We start from the raw sequence: 16,929 nt of genomic DNA, 5'->3' as shown, positions 1-16,929 counted from the left end.
GATATTAAATATTAAAAGCAGTTTTAAAATGCATGTTATTTGCGCTTAAAAAACAATATATATATATATATATATATTTAAAAAAACAATATATATATATATATATATATATGTATATGTATATATATATATATATATGTATATATATATATATATGTGTGTATATATATATATATTCTGTTCACATTGCATGAGGTATGGGCTACTGTGAAAACAAAAAAAAATCAAACCATCGGAGACCATTTCTGCCACTGAATGAGAATAAAACGGCCTCAATTATTTAGAGTCATTAACTTGCCGTTGCCAATCTCAAATTTGTGCGAAAGTGTACTGGGCATTGTTTTCTACTGGAGTTGAACTGGGGACATAATGTACTCTGCTACCAAGTAACACTAAGTACCACCAAATAAGAGAAGGGGGGGGGGGTCCATGAAGCTTGAGGCAACGTAAGCTTAAGTACATTTCCAATAGGGCTTTTTCTCTCCAGCCATTTAACCCATTTAGACCTAAGTTCGATTCTACAAATGTCTTCTAAAACATGACAGTTTTTCTGAAAAAACCTATGTTTCTATGTCACTGGTGCTCAAACTATTTCATTTCAAGGACCCCCAATATCATATGTAATTGGCCACCGATCCCCATCTGAAAATATGTAGTTCCAGCCAGGGACTCCCCCAGAAGCAAAGATTTGAGTTAAAAACGTTCGCTCTGAAAGAATATATTCAAACATTTGGGCCACATTTTCACGATTTTTCAAAAATAGCAGACCTACAAGCTCGGCGCTATGAGCTTGTAGATCTGCTATTTTTCAATAGCTAAAGTATAACATAGTGCTTAAAACACACAGGGGTTCCCGTACAAAATGCATTAAGGTATAAAGGCAACTCGTCACTCTCCCTAATGCCTGCAGTGCTTATGAGAAAAACAGACCAGAAAACTTCATTTCCCCCTGAAACAGTTTACTGATCTCTGTAGCCTGAGTCAATAAATACAAACACATAACTTTAACTGCCCCACCCCTCAGTCTGCACACCAGTCTTTATGCCATCCAATTCCTGCCTGGCGGAAGGCGATCGTTTCTCGGAGGGCTCTCGTTCAAATGGAGGCCACTGGGCCATTTTACACAGCAGTGCGAGAATGAGAGATTTCTAATGACTTTGCTCTCAGGATTGTGTTCCAATGGGAGCCCCAAGGCCCCTCGCCAAGGACCTTCCAACCCACCGCAAGTACTCAACAACCAGTCCCATAATTCTGGATGCGGGGGCAGAGAGTGGGGTGTGTGGGGGGTGTGTGTGTGTGTGGAGGGGGGGTGCGACTGTGTGTGTGTGTGTGTGCGTGCGGGCGTGCTACTGCTACCACATGCTGAGTCTCTCTCTCTCTCTCTCTCTCTCCCTCTCCCTCTCTCCAATTCTGAATATCAGAAGTATCTTGAATCTCACACCTAGGATATTATCAGTGTTTGTATTCCGACATGAGGGACAATTCATGATATAGATATAGTTTTCATTTTTGTGGGATATTAGGCAATGAAACCATTAAAATGTAATGGAGAGAGAGACAGAGAGAATGGAAAAAAAACTCAAATTTGCGGTTGATCTACTCTACCGAGTATTATCTTGTTTCATGCAAATGTAATGCATGAATAATGAGTGCTGAAATGTACCATGTCAAAAATTAATGATCACTTCTTGTAATTGTGAAATGAGTGGTTTGTTTGTTCAGTATTTTATAACCCCAAAACTTCCTAATTGTTTTTCAGAAAAGTAAAAGTATGAAAAATCTCACATTGGAGGCTTCCAAACGTAACAGCACAGTCGCCGTTTTTCTGGGGGTTTAATACTTTTAGTGCATTGCAAAATAAAGCCCCATAAGCCCTATATCCATTTCAGCGTCGTTATCTTTAAAATATCCAGTATTTCTCAGTAGAGACTGAGAGCAGAGGACTCCACGGGTACATTAAAAAACTCTCAAGACGAAGAAAAGAAAAAACTCTAATAAGCTCTCTGTCATTCTGAACAGTAGGCCTATACATAATTATCTTCTCAATATACTCAGTTTTAAACTGTAAAGAATATCCACAAAAACATTGCCATTGAGATATTTAACTGAGCTTTCATTTACCCATTTAGACCTGAGCTCGATTCTACTAAATGTCTTCTAAATCCTGACAGTTTTCTGAAAACCCTATGTTTCTATGTCAGTTGTTCTTAAACATTTTCATGTCAAGGACCCCCAAAAATATATGAAATTGGCCGCTGACACCCATCTGAAAATATGTTGTTCCAGGGACCTTCCAGAAGCGAAGATTTTAGTTAAAAACATTCGCTCTGAAAGAATATATAATCAAAGATTTGCGCCACATGTTCACGATTTTTCAAAAATAGCAGACCTACAAGTTTATAGCGCGGCACCGAGCTTGTAGATCTGATATTTTTCAACAGCTAAAGCATAACATAATGCAAAACACCAAAAGGGGTTCCCGCCCAAAATGGGTTTTAAACCATCTATTTGAAAATCATTGTCCATAAGTGATTTTTCATTACAAACCTCTGTCATTAATTGGGCCATGGTCCCTTTAAATCAAATGGCATTAGCCTGTGATGTCATAGGAAGAGGAAGTAGAAAGTTGTGGAAACAAAAAGAGCATAAAATTGTTCAGATGTTTTTTCAGGTACCAACACACTGTTTTTGCTGCTTACTTTGATGGACATGACATTATTTTCTCGTCCGAGAGTTTGCTTTGGAAATATAACAGTTTTGAAAGGTGTTGTTACTCTAAAGCAAACAAGAAGAAAGCAGTTTCCCTGCTGAAAATCAGGAATTGTGAGATGCCTGTCAGACAGGAATGATTGATGGTGTGTCCAGCCAAATGGAATTCTAGTAGTGAAAGGGTAAGTCATCTTTGAATAACAAAACACGTGTTCGAGCCTAGAGGGAGTCCTGAGGAGTCACTGTTCCATTAACCACTTAAGCCCTACACTTTGTCCTATGACACTTATAGTGAAAAGGGCAAATCGACTGCAGGCTCACATAATTTTAGCTAACTTTTGGAGAGAAAAGAAAAAATGGAAAAACCTATATCACATGCCCAAAACGGCTGAATACAAGTTCTTGGCTCATAATTGCAACGCCGAGAGCCTTTAAGTGCACTTTAAGTGTAAAATTCCATCAGAAAGGCTTGGAAAGTCCTCCTTGTGTCCCTGAATGAGTATTGGGTATTAGGGGGAGAGAAAGAGGAGAGCACTTGACCCCCATTGTCCCCATGTTCACTGTGTTCAGTCATATTTCCCTGTCAGGGTAATGGGCCCACGCAGCGCCTCCTCTTTCTCCACCATATCGGTGTCAAAGTCAAGGTATAACACACTGGCATGCAGCAACACGGATAGATGCACAACATTGCACATACTGTATGCACACACACACACACACACACACACACACACACACACACACACACACACACACACACACACACACACACACACACACACACACACACACACACACACGTACATTTGTCATTGTCACTGCAACATGAGTTCATCACCTCCATCAAGAAAGCTACATCTACATCATATCCTTTCAGGAAGGGAGCTACTGTACACACACCTGCCCGTACACACACACACCTGCCCGTACACACACACACACACACACACACACACACACACACACCCCTACACACACACACACACACACACACACACACACACACACACACACACACACACACACACAGACAGACACACCCAGACAGACACTTATAACTCTGCTTTACGTGTGGCATTCCAGGATGTGCGTGTTTTATCTGCATTCTTCCCCGTCACATTATACCTCCTTTGACATTTTATCTAAGGCAAAACAAATTGCACAATGGGGCACGTTATAAATACAGCAACGCTAAAAACAAACCCCAAACAAACATAAGACGTGGGAACTGGTATGCACAGCCATGCCGACACCAAGCAGTTTCTAGTGTTCAGTTTGAGTATTCGACTGTTTAAGACTTTTATTGCATTGTTAGTTGTGTTTATTTTAACGGTTGACATAGTTTTGTCTGGGGAAATAATGATCTATTCTGTTTGATCTGTGTATATATGTATGAGACATAATAATAAGAAATCTACATATGGCGTTGTGAACGGTTGACTGACAGTGATACTGACAGACTCCAATGCTGTCTAAGAGTTCACAGGCTTGTGATTGTATATAAATGAGGCGGTTTAGTTGCAAATAATGATGCGGTTTTACACGAATGTGCTGCTTAATTTCTTACTTTCTTTCATTCTTTTTCTTTTTTAGAAATGTTTTAGACCACTTTGAATTTTGATCCGGTAGGAATTCAGTGGTTTTTATTTCTGAGGCGGAGTTCTTTTTTAAGAATAGTCTCTTGAAACCACCGTTACTTTTACACGTCTGGGTCCATTTATGTGAACAGTCCCTGCTGTACAATTTCTCCTGTGTTAGCAATACTCTTGGACTTGGTTTTCACCAACTCCCTATTTACTCCCCCCTCTCCCTCTATCCATATCTCTACTTCTGTCTTCATCTCTCTCTCTCTCTCTCTCTCTCTCTCTCTCCCTCTCTCTCTCTCTGTTACTCTGACTACAACATGTGGGAGACAGAGACACAGCAGGTTTTCAGAGTGGAAAATTGATTATAAATAGGCGATGTGAGGGATCCACGGTAATAATGGTGGAGAGTGCTCTGTCCCGCAGTACAATGTCGCCACAAGCTATCAGCTGCCTTAGCGCCATGCTTTGATGCTGCCCAGTGCATATTCTTCTGCTTTGACACTGGTAAGCCTATATGCCTCCAGAGGGCTCGGCAGGGGGTCAACTAATGGGCCCACTGCCATCTTCCCCTTTTGCTTTGGAAAAGTGGCAACAGCTATTTTATTCCCGCTCCTTTTTTCTTTTTTGTGCTAAGGACCTGGTTACAGAGTACATTAAAGTGCAGCTCCCACAAACCCAGATGGGAGACGTGCTGGAGCAACAGCCATGCAAAAGAGACAGGCTATAGTGTACGTTAAGTAAGCGGCTACCATCTTTAGGGCCAACACAAACTGACTCACACCTTGGAATCTTTCAATTTGCCTGTAATAAATTGCAGTGGGAAGCAATTGCCGGGGCCATGTGCTGAGGAGGTTGAAATTGAAGCCTCTCTCGTGTGAGGACACTCAGGCGAAGAGAACAGTGGGGTGGTGTTTTTTTTTTCTGGGGATGGAGGGGGGGGAGCTCACTAATTGTGGGTCTGACTAGCTAGCTGAGCAAATGGAAACGATATACAATCACAGAATGTAATGCATACACAAACACGCATATATGCCCATGTGAACACTGAACACACAGCCTCAATGAAACAGAACGTCCTTGTCAAATTGGCGAAGGCAAAGCCATATTTGCGCCTCCGTGTCGCCCCTGCTCGGCATGCACGACGGCGCATCTCCTCAGTCACAACAGTAACCGGTTGGGGGGAGAAAAGAGAATTGGCAGACACACTCAAGTATATATCCAAGCAATTGACCGTATTCAGACAGCCGCCATTTTGCTCTCACGTCACTCTTGGACGGGACAAAAGACTAAAATGGCCACCATGTGAATACGGTCACTTACTTACACAGCCAGAACTACAGCTTTATCCGAGAGAGAGAGACGGATCTACGTCCTAGCTAGTGTGTAACATAGCATAATATATTCTGTCCGTCCGTCTAGATGACCTCGGTCAGCCTGTGTAGTAATATACACCCAATGTTCCGCTGCTGGGTTTGTTTTGGGCCCTCTCTCCTTCCTGCTGCATTAGTGCCCAGCTGAGTGGTGGCCTGAACCGCTTTTATTTAACTGCAGGTGGCATTGGTGACATGCATTAGTCGTCTTTTGCCCCCTCCACGGAGGAGCAAAATGCAGACTCCCCGGTGGGCTATGCCCAGACGTCGTAACTGGATAAAGGCCTCTGAGGTGCTGTGGTGGGATGGCGCTGGGGTGGGTGGGATTTGGGGGCGATGGCGTGGCGTCTGAGCCACAAGTGGAAACACAGGCAGAATCTAATAGTCCAACCCGCAGTGATGCAGACGGTATCAAAACAAGTATGGGGTCTAAGCATGGGGTTCTTTTGCAGGTAATTTGGTCCCCCCCCCCCCCCCCCCCCCCACACACACACGCACACACACAGCCACCATCATGCTCCCTCATCATTGCTCAATTTCACCTCAGTTAGAAGTGGTTCATTGCTTTTACAAGAAAGGAATATTTGACGTTGGCTGGTTTTACGGATTCCATTCAGTCCCATTGATTCAAAGTGCATATGGGTCAGCGTCTACAGTGGCTTTAGGATTGCTAATATCGCTCGTGACCGCATGAACAGCTTGTGTGTTTTCAGACAATGACCTGATTTTATGTCCCTATATATAAAAATAAATATATCTTTGCGAGAATATAAAGCACCAAAAAAGGATTGTTTGAAGAGACAGAAGAAAGAGAATGAGAGATTGGCAGAACCTTGAACCGCGCGGTCAGCGTGCGGGTATCGGTATCAGATAACGGCGTGCATGTTTTATTGGGTGACGGACAAATAAAGAATAGCAGAACAACGTGTGGGAAGACAGACACTGGCCTAAAAGCCTCCATTCATCCCTGAGTCATGTTTCACTGGGGCTGCAGTGTCAGGTTGGGCCCTAATCTTCTCCAGATGCCCCACCGAGAAAACAACATCTCTGGCTATACGACCACAAGGCATATATAAGAACAAGAACAAAATGGAACGGAATGGACGGATACCTGATAAGGTCATTGATTTGCATGTGTGCGCATGGTCTCTCTCTCTCTCTCTCCCCACCGTAACAATGAAGTCTCCCCAGGTCTTCTATCTGCCTCATGTGTTGTCCCTGTGTGGAGCCGTCTCCCTCCTCCACATTGCCGTCCTGATCAAAACGATACCTCCTTCCTCTCCTCTCCGTCTGCTCTCTTGTCCTCACGCTCTCTCTCTCTGCGCTCGGCCGCTTATTGCCGTTGGATGGGAAGAACAAGGACAATATATGCATAACCCTCCGCTGACATGCTGTCTCGTTTGATGTGGGGTTCTCAAACAGATGCCCCATCCCTCTCCAGTGTTATTGGAGATATTATAGCGCTGCCTGGTTCTGTCTCCAATTCCCTAACTCAAACTAGTGTGTAGAATGCTCTGTGCGCCGGGGACACGTTTCTCCTTATTTGTTGATGGGACTAGCAGGGCTCTCTATGCTAGCAGTGGTACTTGGCCCAGATCTGCATGACATCTGCTAAAACGTAAATCCAAAACATCAATCCATAGTAAATTGGCTGCTGGTTTGATTGATCTAGGACTAACGGTGCATAATATTTCCGATGTACCCCTTGAGCAAACATCAAACTGCTCCATGAAAACAGCAGGATTAACTGAATACGTTAGTGAGAGGAGATGGCCAGTTTCTCACAGTGTTTAATTGTGGTTCCTATTAAATTGTGTTTAATAGTATATCTGCCCTAGTGAAAACGCACTATAAACACGCACATATTTACGAGCTATATCCTCATTTGCTCATTCCCATCCGCCGTTGTGTGTCCAATGAAGCATTTGGCAATAAAAGTTGAGGAATATGGGAGAGGTAGAGGCATAGAATGGAGAGTTGCAGGTCCCCTTAGAGCCACAGTGTGAGCAGGAGTTGAAATGGAAGTGTAACTAGTAGGGATGAGAACATATTAAAAATGGAATGTGCTCATGCTGAACGCAAGGTGCAAGCTAGAGGCTATCTTGAGTCAACACAAATCTTGTTTTTCTTAAAAGGAGTTGTGGATAATAATATGCCAAGTGTGAGATATTATTGCATGAACTGAAATATAGTAATTTGATTCATTGGCACATTTTTAATAGTGGTGATGTCTTACAGAGATTTGAAATAAATCAAATCACCCCATACCAAATGGTAGAATTCAATTGAACTGTTTTTCCACAACTAACTAAATAAATAAATTAAATGAGACCGAATGTGAGGTTGCACCACCTGCCGAGTTGGATCTGTTTGACAGTGTGGGAGTTCAGAGTTGCGTGGCTGAACAGGGGAGGTGAGGGGATGTAAGAATGGATCACACACAGGGCCTACGCACGCTGTTCCACTGGCCTGACAATTACAGAGCCATTTGCTGTGAAGCTGGGCGCGTACAGAGGACGAAACGCAACACTCTGCAAGCAGCTGACTACGTGAGCTAACTCAGCAAGCAAGGTGTAAAGTAGAAAGACAGAGTAATGGATGATATGTACACAATGTTAGAGCTCGAGACTCGAGAACACCCGTACAGAAAACAAATATGGTCGCTGTTGGGCAGAAATGTTGTACATGTTTGTCCAAACACTATTATTTGAAAAAGAAAAAAGGAATATAAAATAGTGACATTTTCTGATCTACAAGCTTACAATGTGCCATATTACAATGCTTCGAGAACTTGCAGATCTGCTATTTTCACGATTTTTGTGCGACACTCTTGTATGATGATGTAGTAGGGCATGAATTGAATTTACGGGGGGGAAAAAAATGAATGTTGGAACTATGGAGATAAAATGTTTTCTGCCTGACAGCAACAATATGAATCGGAGAGAAATTGCCAAACATGCATGTATGTACAATACACGTGTGATAATAATAATATACAGAATGTATTATTCATTTATTATATATAATCTATATATATAATACATTATAATAAATAGATATATGACACCCTGACACGTACACATGCACACCTTTTTGAGTGCTGTCAAACCATGGGAGCTGTCAGTGTGCTTGTGCAAAGTGAACGCAGTCAGCTGAAACAAGAGGACGTAGGCACTAGTGAAGCCAGGGAACCGGACACACATGGCCATGTCCAGAGACTAATGACACACTCAATTATTCACCAGCCCCATTAATCATCTCTTTATTGGAATAAGAGCAGCATTAGCGACCAGAAAGGTCACACGACATTGAACGTATAGCATTAACTACATGTCATATCTATAGTTTTTTTTTTCTTTCTGGTTTTGTCTAGTACTTAATTATTGATTAATTAATTTAATGTATTGATCTACTTACTTACTCACTAACTTATTTATGTCTAGGCTAGCATTTCGTCAAGGTTTATGCTTTCGTGTGTCGGGCAAAGGAAAGGCCTTGATTTGACAGCTAACGGGAAGTACTCGCATATTGTCTACTTTTGTGTGTGTGTTTTCTTTGGACTGGAGGCTGTTGATTTATGCTGAGAACCCACATCACGGAACTGAACCCCATAGCTCCAATGAGCCTGGGTGTTGCAACTACATAAATACCAGCTGATATTTCATTATCTGGCCCAGAAGGGAGATATGAACACCGTGAGAGAGAGAGACAGAGTGAGAATTAGAATGAAATGGGTGCAACGGTTAAGTGAAATATTCAATTTGATTCAGTATAACAGATCTACAATCTACAAAAATCTACAATCGGTTTTAATAAATAATTGGTTTTGGCGGGAATTTAAATTTGGCTTTTTTTTCTTTCACATTCATAAAAATGTTTTTTTGTTAGCAGCTCTACAAGTTCACACTGTGTGTTGGGAGCTTGTACATCAGCTTTTTGTTTTGCTATTTTTGTGTGATACTGTTGTAAGACGGAAGTATAGATGGGGCTTAAGACTAATCAATTCAGTCAATTACATTTACATTGAATCGTTGATATATTTAAAAAATCACACCCGTGTGAACTGAGTGGTGTAATATAGCCTGTCTGACGTAATGAAATCATGTCTGACGTAATGAAATCACACCCGGGTGAACAGGGTGAACATAGCAACCATGCAAATTTTTTTTGCACAGACTAACAAAGCCAGTTGTAGGAGTGGTTTACACCACTCAAAAATCATGTCTGACGTAATGAAATCACACCCGGGTGAACAGGGTGAACATAGCAACCATGCTCATTTTTTCTGCACAGACTAACAAAGCCAGTTGTAGGAGTGGTTTACACCACTCAAAGAAATATATAACGATATTCTCAATTATTCGATGAAAGAAAATAATCAATTGTTTGCAGTCCTAGAATTAAGGTCAGACAGACAGACAGAGCCAGACAGAGGGAACAGTAAAGCTTGCAGAATGCATCAGAGCATGGTAAAAGTCTTGTGTGGAGTGTGGTTGGAGGGTGAAGTGGAGGAGTGCAGCTATGCTGGCATGGCCCGCGTGGCCAAGCACTCCACATCGCTTTTTAGCTGCCTTCACCAGGCTCCAAAACAAACAACAATTGCAATGTCCACCCTGCTTACAGACCATAAAATGAGTGTCTCTCAACCTCTAGTCTACACGAGTGCATTACGCTGTAAGAAATGACAATGAAGCAAGCTAGCGTTCTCATTTTATTACGGATTTAATTCAATACGGATCGATTTTTATGATATGGGGATTAGGTTATATATCACCCTGGGTGATTGTTTCCCGTCTCTCTAAAAGTTTTGGTTGCTTCATGTTCAAAGTAGCTTGTTTCAAGGATAATTCTTGAAAGTGTCAAAAAAAATAAAAAAAATAACTATGAACTTAATTTACCCATTTGTGTTTTTATTATTTGTACCCTAACCGAATAATCCTCAAGCTATTGCAACAATGGTCAACTGGTGCAACTATAATTTGACCAAGAATCTATAAATACAACTTTTGGATTCACATTTGCACCGAGCTTGTTAATTTCTTGCAGTGTTGCAGTCCCTGAACCTCTCCACACATGAGCTTGGGGGGGGGAGAGAGACAAGCCAGTCTTAAGTGGATACTTTGAATGTTTATAGGGCTTCTCATCCCTAAGTGGCTTAAATTGCAGGTCTCTTTGAGAACAATATGTTACTGTGGCAATCGGAGCTGTGATTTTACCTTAGTACTTTACGCTGTAAATGATATTCAAAGGTGTTGTCTAATGGACAGTGATTATTTTTTGAGGAAATCATTAGTGTCCCTCCGTAGTCAAAATACCTTTCACATTGATTTTGAAGTACTTGTCTCGAAAATTAAAAATATTTGAAAAAACGTGTCTAGTATAAATCAGTAAAAAGTATAATCAATTATTAAAGGCGGTTGGTGGACACTTTCATTCAGTCATTAAGAGATGAGCTCATTGCGAGGGGACACAGCTTGATCATCTTTTATCTTATCTTAGTTTCATTTATATCCCGAGCAGCTGCGTGTTCTCTTCTGCTCCAGAAAGACCATTATTCCCACATGCTTTACAAACTCCTAGTTATCGAAAGGCTTTACGGGGGTGCACTGTAAGCAATGTTGACTGCATGTCAGTAAACGGATCCAACTCTCCAGACTGGAGCCACCAGAGCAGCCGTGGGAGATTATGAGTGTTTCGTGAAATCTAAGGCAATGGACTTTGTCATGGAAGACTGCGCTAGCATCTGTCCGACTGCGCAGCAGACATAGAAAATCTGTTCTATCGCTAACCGAGACTATCACAATGGACATTTTGCTTCTTTTTTCATTTTGGTGGAAATAAACCTGCACTGCATATATACTGTAATTCAATGATGATGATTTGATTCCCCATGCCATGCCCAGGTATTATACCTTTTTAGAAAACACACATTCACAACATTCCTCGCGAATTACAGAGATGTGTGTTTATTTGAGTGGTGGTAATAAGAATCCAGGCCCTGTCGGCAGAGTGTGGACTGAAAGCTGAGTCACAGATGTATATATAGTATCTTTCTTTTTTTTATGGACACTTAGCTTCAATTAACCCTCATTCTCCTCTTTGCCTATAATCACATTATCCTCTGGTATTTGGCTGTGTTTTTCTTTCATCCAGGGGAGCACATCTCCTCCCAAGCCCCGTGCCCAGGGGAGGGAGAGGCCATGTGGGTTCTGTGTTCCAAAGTAACAAGCTTCTCCCTGTACTGGATCTCTCAGTTGGCCAGAAAGCAATAGTCTATCTGGTCTGGTCTGGTCTGGTCTGGTCTCTCTCGCTCTCTGTCTCTCTCTCTCTCTCTCTCTCTCTCTCTCTCTCTCTCTCTCTCTCTCTCTCTCTCTGCCCATTCTGTCTCACTTTCACCCCCTCTTTCTTCTCTTTAATTCATAATTTTCTTTCTTCCATGTTGATTTCTTTCTCCTCCCTGTCTCTATACCTTTCTTTCTCTCTGTCTCCAACCCCCTTCTTTAGCCTCCTCCGTTACTGACCCGGCCATCTTCCTTCCCCCTGCTCCCCCTCTCCCCCTGACTGACCCGGCCATCTTCCTTCCCTCTGCTCCCCCTCTCCCCCCTGACCCGGCCATCTTCCTTCCCTCTGCTCCCCCTCTCCCCCCTGACCCGGCCATCTTCCTTCCCTCTGCTCCCCCTCTCCCCCTGACTGACCCGGCCATCTTCCTTCCCTCTGCTCCCCCTCTCCTCTCCCCCTGCATATCTGAGCTCTGCCTCCAGGATGTCTTTAGCCTCCTCCGTTACTGACCCGGCCATCTTCCTTCCCTCTGCTCCCCCTCTCTCTCCCCCTGCATATCTGAGCTCTGCCTCCAGGCCACATCCAGCACCAAACAACGTCTGATTCATGCCTTGGTTTTGGCTGCTGGTCATCTGACTCTGGGACTGCATGCGGGGTTGGACTTGGACTCGTTGTGCGGTTGATTCACTAACCCGTCAGTGCCCCCAAATCGATTCCAGTGCAACCCCTCTAAATCAGGAAGTAAGCGGATACACCGGTTCGATAATTTAAAAGAAGGGAATTTAGATATTTCAGATGTTTTAAAGGAATCGTTTTCATGTACGCCGCTTTTGTGGAGCTATATCGAAAGCATTCTAATACCGTTGATTGAAGTAGAGTTATGTTACCCAAGGGATTTATTAATTCCAAGGAGCCATGATAAAATCCACATGGAAGTCCTTTGTGTGCCGGAGCCAACATATTATTCTCAGCGACAATAAATTGTTCAAAATGTATCCCAAAATGTAGTTTGGACAACGTGCTGAATTTTCCGGGCAAACAATAGTGGGCTTGAACTTGAGTGTTTTCCCCTGCCGCACACACAAAGACAAAGGTGTTCCTATAATGTGTCACATTTTTCATGTTATTTTAGGTGCAGGGCCTGTGCTCTCTGTTGAGTCCTTGTACAAAACCATAGCTGCCGTAGGAAGTTTACAAAATAAGACCAGTGGAGGATAAAAGTTTAATTTATGTGAATGCATTTCAGGTTACACATTACAGGCCAACAACACTGTACTGTAATGTAGCGTTAACTACGTTAATTTATCATAATGACTACTTCATTGAAGTTCAATCCAGTGACTTGGCATGCAGGCTAAGTCTCAGGGAACTGGAAAAAAGTAATTGTAAAATAATAACAAAAAATATAAATAGCCTATGGATATAGCTACGTGGGAAAAGTGCGTAGGATACATGATGGTGTAATATTAATAATACTAAACAGCACTGCCTTTTCCATTGTTTATGTTGAGAGAGAGTGACTTAATTTATTCACATGAAGGAGCCATGAGGCATTTACTGTCTAGAAGTACATTTCACACCTGTTGAATTCATTTGAGGTTCACAGAAAGTATGGGGGCTTAAAAGGGTTGTTTTCCATTTCATAAATAAGAATGATTGATTATAACAGTCACAAATGGTTGAAATTACTTCAACGTAACTTTTTTGTTTTAAACCTTGCACTACATTTTTGTCTGTGTAAATATCACATGAGAGAAAGATTCCTGTATAAAACTGCAACACCCACGGTGCTTAACCTTTTCTTAAGTGCCTTTTATAGAATGCGACCGTTTAAAAAAGGCTGTAACTTTGCCTCGGGGGGATTCGTCACTTAAACGTTGGAAAAAGTGTAAGTGGTCAGGAAGACAACAACAGTGTAATATATATAGTACTGGAAAGAACTGCATCAGTTTTAAATAATACATCCGTATGGAACTTCTGATGGCACTTTAAAGACTCAATTTGTCTCATGGCTGCACAAGTTTGAAGTTAGTCTCAAAACAAAATCAATTTCTAACTGATTCTATTTCTGCAGGAGTCCTCAACAATGCAGGGTTTTTGACAGAGAGAGATTCTGATTGACTTAATTATAATTGCGTTGTATATAAGTAGTTAGTGTCTTAATAATGGCACAAGTTAAACGTCTGAGACTTGAATTGCAATGATCCTGAGAGGTGACATTAGGGGTTAGGATATTTGAAGTGCACAGTATAATAATCATCAGTGTTAATTTAACTTGCTTCCATTTCTGTACTCGCTCTGAGTTAAATGAACACGGTGGGTTTCACTGTGTGAGCGCAGCTGTGTGTGTGTGGTGTGTGTGTGTGTGTGTGTGTGTGTGTGAGCCAGGCTCTCTTTGCACTCGCCGACACTTCCCAAAACAGACAGACACACACACTGACACACACACACATGCATGCACATGCGCGCACACACACACAAGCACACGCACCCACATGCAAGGGCACTCATTAAAAGCAGAAGCCTTACCGTGTTTGGGCAGCCAGTGGTCATCCCCGTGTCAGAGAAGAAGAGAGGGAGAGAGAGAGAGGGCGACCTCTCGGTGCTCCACACACATTCCCTGACGAAGAACCCAGACCAAGAGGACGGGGCGAGCGGGACTCGTTAACTTGAAAGCAGGGGCGGAGGGGCGAGCGGAGCGCGCTGCCGGAGTGTGTCCGGAGGAAACTACAGCCACCAGTCAGCCCTTCATCAGACACAGACGGACAGGGGGAGAGAGAGAGAGAGAGGGAGGGAGAGAGAGAGAGAGAGAGAGAGACAGACAGACAGACAGACAGACAGACAGACAGACAGACAGAGCGGAGAGAATTCAAAGACGCCAGCAGTTTCTCCTTTCCTTTCCTCTTCCTCCTCTCTTTCTCAGAGTGTAACTTAACCCCTGAGGAGCCCCGGCAATGCAAGAGACACACACACACACACACACACACACACACACACACACACACACACACACACACACACACACACACACACACACACACACACACACACTCAGAACCAGTTCCAGACCTGTCCCATGCCAGCAATTGCCTCCTCCTCACCCCCTTTCTTTCTTCTTTTTCTCACTCACTCTCTCTTTTTCTCCCCCCCCCCCTCCTCTTCTCTCTTTATCTTTTCTTTTCTTTTGTTAGCTTTCCTTTTTTTTTCTTGGGGTTTGGTATCATTTAAGTCTTGATTCCGTGGCTGCCGATGAGCTCACTGCAGGCTCAGGTTACAAAGGGCTCGGTTGCCTTACGGAGGATTTACACTCGGTCGTACGTCGGTGTATCGCCCCCTCCGGAAACGGCGGATCTACAAGATCACAACGCGCCGCATCCGCAACTCGTCGTGAGCTTGTAGATCTGCAGTTGTAGATCAAGCGCGCGACACCACCGTGCGGCGGAACATATAACTTAGGCATTACTGGAATGCGAGGGCAGCCTGCTGGCAGAGGCTGAGGTGCTGCTCAGGTCAAAGGCTCCTGGGAGTGTGTGTGTGTGTGTGTGTCTCAGAGAACAGAGGGTGGAGAGTAGCAGAGGGGTATTATCTGTCATCTGAGGGAGTTTGAGGGGGCGAGTGTTTGGGGTTTGTGGTGGGGGGGGGGGGGGGGGGGGGGGGGGGGGGGGGGCGGCAGTCTGGAGTGGCGAGAACAAAACAGGAGTTATAGGGGTTAGAGGTCACGTATCCTGCAAAGAAGCCATGGGCAGAATTGACGGCACTGGAGGCTTTACGGACATGAGGACACAAGAGTACATTTACACCATCTAGACAGAAACACACACACAAACACACACACACATATAGGCAAACACCCTCTTGGTGCCAGATTTATCGCTCACTTACAGACCGGGTGGTTTTTCCTCTGGGGAAAAATAAGGCTAAGATGAGGCCGACATGTTTTACTGTCCAAGTGCAGCAGTGGAATGACTATAGGGCTCCGACTTATGAACTGTACAATAAAATTATGTATACATGTGTACAGCATATATGTGTGCAGTGAATTAAAATGACTCTTTATTGTTCTCTCAACAAATAGTAAACTTTGGGGGGGATGAGAAGACTTTTGTGACCGTGTGTTTTCATTGGCCTCCATGTGTGTTACATCATTGATAACGATGGAGAAAGCATTTTATTCCCACCTTGTGGCCTCAATCATTTAACTGGTACTACAAACTGCAGTCTAATTTTTTCTGATATATACAGTATGTGTTTTTTTGTCAAAAAAGCATCTACAATCTTACGCATTGCATCCCCGGCACTCCCTAGTGCTTTGAGTTTTGTAGGTCTGCAATTTTTGAAAAAAGCTAAGCAAAAGTGGTTAACCATTATCTGTACTGCACCTCAGAGCTCGGTTTTTATGCAAAATCGCAGTACTGTGTGTGTGTCCCCCTGACTGAGGCCTATTTTTATGCGACTGTACAGTACAGCATGTCCTCCGGGAGGATTTCCATACAGCAGTGTAAACACATTACGGGTACACAATTACACTGTACTCCTACCACCTGTGGAGAAACAGTGGACGAGTGAGCAAAGGTGCTAATTCCTCCTGACGGCTAGCTCTACATCACGAGCCAATTAGTGAAGGGAAGAGAAAAAAATAAACCAACGAAAAGCGAATGGAACAAAGCGTCGCCTTTAGAGATGCATGATCAAGCTTGCGTCCGCCCCTTCCCCGTCGCAGAGTGTAACGCTACAAGAGGGGCCAGGCTGGTCGTTTTGTTTGTTTATTTTTCGCACCAGGCACATTTTGTGTTGTTTACGTCTTTCCCCTTCCCCTTTTTCACGTCTCTGGCTTTGAACTTCGGCTCCGCCGGTCCCCCCTCTAGCTCCTCCGGGCGGGCCCCTGGGTAAATGTGTGGTCTCCATTAGGGAGAGGAAGTGTGTGCATGAGCACCGCAGGCCCCACCGGCTCAGGAATCCCCCCACCAACCCCACCCCACCCTACA

The 16,929-nt window shown here is 43.4% G+C and overlaps 1 protein-coding gene across 1 annotated transcript in view; it reads right to left on the bottom strand.

Moving 5' to 3' along the window:
• The window catches only part of flrt2 (fibronectin leucine rich transmembrane protein 2), a 42,048-nt gene extending 27,372 nt beyond the window's left edge, over window positions 1-14,676 (bottom strand). The window contains exon 1 of the mRNA XM_079526225.1: window positions 14,474-14,676. The gene's annotated coding sequence lies outside the window, so the exon portion shown is untranslated. The remainder of the gene's footprint in view (window positions 1-14,473) is intronic.
• Between the last annotated feature and the right edge of the window lie 2,253 nt (window positions 14,677-16,929).

The sequence above is a fragment of the Electrona antarctica genome, assembly GCF_951216825.1.
Source record: "Electrona antarctica genome assembly, chromosome: 17".
In the NCBI taxonomy this organism is placed as follows: Eukaryota; Metazoa; Chordata; class Actinopteri; order Myctophiformes; family Myctophidae; genus Electrona; species Electrona antarctica.
This window is presented reverse-complemented; position numbering and strand designations above follow the sequence as displayed.